The following is a 4,894-nucleotide window of genomic DNA, read 5'->3' on the forward strand; positions in this document are numbered from 1 at the left end:
TGTGTGTGTGTGTGTGTGTATGTGTGTGTGTATCAGTCTGGTTATATTCTGTTAAGCCATTGGCCAAAAGCAGCTTCTTTATTAACTAATAAAAGCAACACATATACAGAAGGACTTCCCACACCACCTCAGTTCCCGATAATGGAGGGGTTCCCGTTTGTCCTTTCATGGCATGATAACCCAGAGTGTTCTAATGTCCACTCGCACCCTATATAAGATTGAATAGACCATAAACACAACACAAGAGAAATTTGCAAATGAACAAGGAGGGTGTTTCACTACTTGAGTATATCAAAATCATGAATGCAGCACCCAAAGGACACACGTAGCTAATAAGAGGATGGAAGAGAAAGGTAGCCTCTCTTCCAAGGGTAAAGTCATCCCAGAGGGGTTAGCTGGTGCTCTCAGATTCCCTTTCTGGAGGTTTTCACATTAGTGGTTCCCTTGCCCCCTCATTCACACCATTGCAGAGCAGAGGGTTCAAGTAATCTCCAGATTCACGCACACTCAAGTGTGAAGGGTCAGTATGAGTGGAGAACCAGCAGAGTCTTAAACTCAAAAGAAGACACTCAGTGGGACCAGAGATGCTTATAGGACTGTCTGGATGGGGCAGCGGTTCTTCATGGCCATCATTTCTGGGGAAGGAGAGCATGGCCACTCACTGAGTATAAGTGCGAACTGAGCTGAGCTTTCTTACACTTGCCTTGTCCGTGAGGATTTCTGCTGGGGCATGAAATGGGATCCTATGTGTGAAGATACCCAGGCACATCAGATGTTCACAGTACCGAAGGGTCCATTCCGAAACCCATGAGACTAGAACACTGGCTCTCCTGGGTATCATCAGAGCCAGCCCGGTTCCATCGGGAAACCTTGCTCTAGCCCAGAGTATCTGGAGGTATATACACAGAAAGCCGTCCCTACTCAGCTTCCAGAGCACCCCAAAGTTGTCATGCAAGTGTCTTTGGCCTACAGGGTGCTGAATATCAGCCTTTTAACATAGTATTTCTTCATGGGCCTTCTGGAATCGTCCCTGGAGGCTTTGGCCTTGGAAAGCTTCACAGTACCTGACACTGACTCTTTATTTCAGAAGCTATACAGGACATGGAGTTCCCATGTAATTAACTCAAAATTAATTTAGTCACAATGGCTTATTATTACATTTAATTATAAATGAACCGACTCACCAGGGATGTTTTACTTGGTAAACAAGCACCTTGGAGTCTGCAGGGAATTCAGATTTTTTTTTTCACGAGTTGCTAGTCTCTGCGGGGTTTTCACAAAATAGTAGCCACCCTCTGAAAATGTCATTTGGATAGAGCTTCGGAGGAGAATCTTCTGGTGTCCTGGCCTGGGATGGGATACTCGGTTCCCAAGAAGCCTGGGGTGAGGGAAGGTGCTCTTTACTTTTAATCTATTGTCCCCAAATAACCTGACACCTCTCTGTAATCGCAGACCTCATGCAGCTAAAGCAGCCATTGGAACAGAAGACTTCAAACACAAGGTTTGGATTTTATGGTTCTCCCAAACCCTTGCGAGTGATGTATCTCAGCCCATGGCGACACCGTGCTAGACAAAAATGATCACGTCTAAGATTTCCAATTTAAATGCTTCTGCATTCACCTTAAGGTGTAATATACAATAGAAAGCTCTCATCACTGCTATGATTTCATAGCAGTATACACACATCTAAGTCAAAGGTGGCTCATTGTGAAGAAAATTATAAAAGGTTTTGAGAAAGATAATTTAAGGTAAATAAAAGTTCATCAGGAAGCTAGGGAGACAGCTGTGGATGAGGTGCCTGCCACACAGGCCAGGGGACCTGAGTCTGTATCTTCAGTACTCGTGTCAAAAACTCAGGTGTAGCTGTATGAACTGAGCACTGGGGAGACAGAGGCTGGAAACAGATTTCCAGAGCTTCCTGGCCAGCCTATCCAGGCCATCCGAGAGTACCAGGTTCAACAAGAGACCCTATCTCAGGAAACAAGGAGAAGAGCGATAGAGGAGGACAATAACATCAACCTGTGGCCTACACACACACGCGCGCGCGCACACACACACACACACGCACTCACGCACGCACGCACATACGAATGCACGTATGCAAAAAACAAAGTCAGGTATGGTGTTATACATTTGTGATCTCAGCATTTGAAAAGCTGAGGGTACGAAGATCGTGAGTTAGAAACCAGCCTGGGCCACATAGTGAGTTCAAGGCCCACTTGAGTTACATGAGGGCCTATCTCATCAAAACAAAACAGAAAAAAAAATTAGCAAAAAGATGACATGTGACAACAGCCAAGACTAAAGTATGAGAGATGGCGTCTAGAGCCCAGCTCCTCGGGAATGTGTTACCAGCCAGGTCAGGAGGGTCCCCTGCAACCTTAGTGGGACTTTTGGATCTCTGCCTCATTCCAGACTTTCTCAGGTGGAATTGGCATTTTAATCACGTTCCTAGGAGCTTGGCAGGCTCTTTAGAATTTCAGAAAAGTGTTTAAGAAAACCCTGGGGCAGAATCCTCTGGCACAGTTTGGATTGCTTAACAGGCCCAAAGCACCTAGCTTGAGTTCACTCTGGCAAAACCTGGTAACCTTTTGATTGTCTGTGCCCGGTTTCCACTATGTCAGGAGCTCGGCCACCCTCAGTGACCTTCCCTTTCCTGTGTAAAAGCATGAGCTCATCTGGCCCTAAAGCAAAACCCCAAGACGTCTCACCTATGAGAGGACGGAGGAGCATTGGGCGGAAGCAGGCTTTGATGGCCCAGGATGGCTTCCCAGCAGCTCATGGCTGAGCCTAAGGAGAAGGCTGGAAGGACCTGAAGGGAGGGCTGCCAGCTGCAGGGACCAGAAGATAAGAGTGTTAATTTAGCTTGGCTGCCATCCAGTAAGCTGAGCAAAGCAAGGCCTCCAAGCTCAGAGTAAAAATAAATAAATAAATAAAATAAAAATAAGTTGGCAGCTGTTTCAGCTCCCTCTGTAACACGAGCTGCCCGGATCCTCACATCGCCTGTACCCCTCAGGCGCTGTCTCTGAAGCCTGGCACAGACCTTCCCCTGTCCCTCAGCATAACCCCAGGCAGGTTGGAGATGTCACCTCCATTTCACAGGGAGGGTAAAGTGGCTCTGGTCATCGTGATTTGCCTGTGGTCACTCGGCCCTCCAGTCAACCCCACCGTTTTCTGCAGCCCCTAGGCAGGAAGCGGAAACAGGCTGGTTGTTTTCTAGGCTGCGGCCGGACCGACGGCTAGCAGATGCAGGGTTGAAAGAGGTCTCCTGTATCCTAGTAAGGTTTCAGAACAGGAAGTAGTGTCTTCATCATCCTCAGCTTGTGGGCACCATCCTGTCAATCCCCTCTGAACTCTGATGCAGACCGAGATGCACTGTTAGCCACGTGGCAGACTGGGAGACTAAGCGAGTTGCCAAAACACCCATCTTAGGGCCGGTGCACCTGTGACAGATAGCCCATGTGGCTGTCCCTCTCTGAGACACCACGAAAGATGAAACGAGGTCATTTAAAGAAGGTGCATCCAGTGTGCCTGACCCACGACAGAGCCTTGGTCCGTCTCCCTCTCTCTCCCCCCATTCCCTGTCCTTCTCCCCCACCCCGAATGTTCTGGGGAACATTCCGAACCATTTCTTCCATTCATCCCACAGATACCCGAGGGGACCAAGTCAAACTTGGTCCAGATTGGAATGGATTCTCCCACTGGTGAGGGAGTTGAGGAAACTTTCCCTTAAACGCTGTGTCTCAACATTTTTAATTCATCCACCTTTTAAAAAGGAAACATTCTGGGTCCTTCCTCAATATTATTGGAAATTTCTAGAGGAATTAAATACTATGGTTCAAAGCCAAAGAAATGAATTCTATAAATTTAATATATTTTGTAAAACTGCCCCACCCCTTGAGATTCTGATATGACCTCCCAGTAAAGACAGCCTGTTGCTCCCAGCTGAGTCCTACTAGATGAAGCCACTGTGAGACCATGAGGGCAGCATATGGACAGCAAGACAGAGCTCCACTTCTGTCAAGGACTCGGTACTCCACACTGCCCAGCACCCTGTCAAAGAGTTTCTATCTCCTCCCTCCACGGATAAGGGAACAGTCAAAGGTGGACTCATCGTAACCTTACCTGCCCCTTGGACAAAGTGATAAGCTGGGAGGTGGGCACGTAACACATCTGGACTGATCACAGAACCTTTTATCTGTCCCTGGCTACCAGGGTTGCTTCAGGAGGTTTATCACGTGATCTCGTGCTGCCTGAACTTCTTGCATTGTTGGTGCCTGGGGTGGCTAAGGAGAAGAAAGAGGGCTCTACTCTGGTCTGGAATCTACAGCGCTGCCGGGTGGAACAGGGAGGAGAGGTCTCCACTGACCCAGCGGATGCTGCCAACCTCGCTTCCTCATGGCTTATCCACATGAAGCAATGATTTCTCTTATTTTTCACAGCGATTGTTTAGTTAAGCTTCCCTTCAGGCCCTCAGCCATCAGCAGGTACAACCTGGCTAAAATAAGGAGGCAGAGGTACTGGGTGGTGTCCCTTGGCCTTGATCATTCCTGTACAGCTATGGTTTCCTTCCTCTGCCTTTTCTCTCTTGGTCTTTCCATCCTCACATTTAAGTTCTTTTTAAACACATCCTTTTGTCCATCAGCATCCTGGGCCGTGTGTGTCTTGGCTGCTGGTCGGTACTTCTCGTGGTGCTTTTTCATTTCGGAAACCAAGATGCCCACAAGCGCTCGCCCACCCCCACTCTCTGGGCTCTGTGAGCTCTGTCTGCTGACCTGGCTGGACATGGCCCAGCTGCTTGAGGCACCCACTCTGGCCAGATGTTCCTTGGTGGGTGGAAGGACTAAAGCCACAGACAACTTGACATATGCGCACAGGAAGCGGCCCCACTTCC

This window comes from Microtus ochrogaster, chromosome 22, assembly GCF_000317375.1.
Source record: "Microtus ochrogaster isolate Prairie Vole_2 chromosome 22, MicOch1.0, whole genome shotgun sequence".
NCBI lineage: Eukaryota > Metazoa > Chordata > Mammalia > Rodentia > Cricetidae > Microtus > Microtus ochrogaster.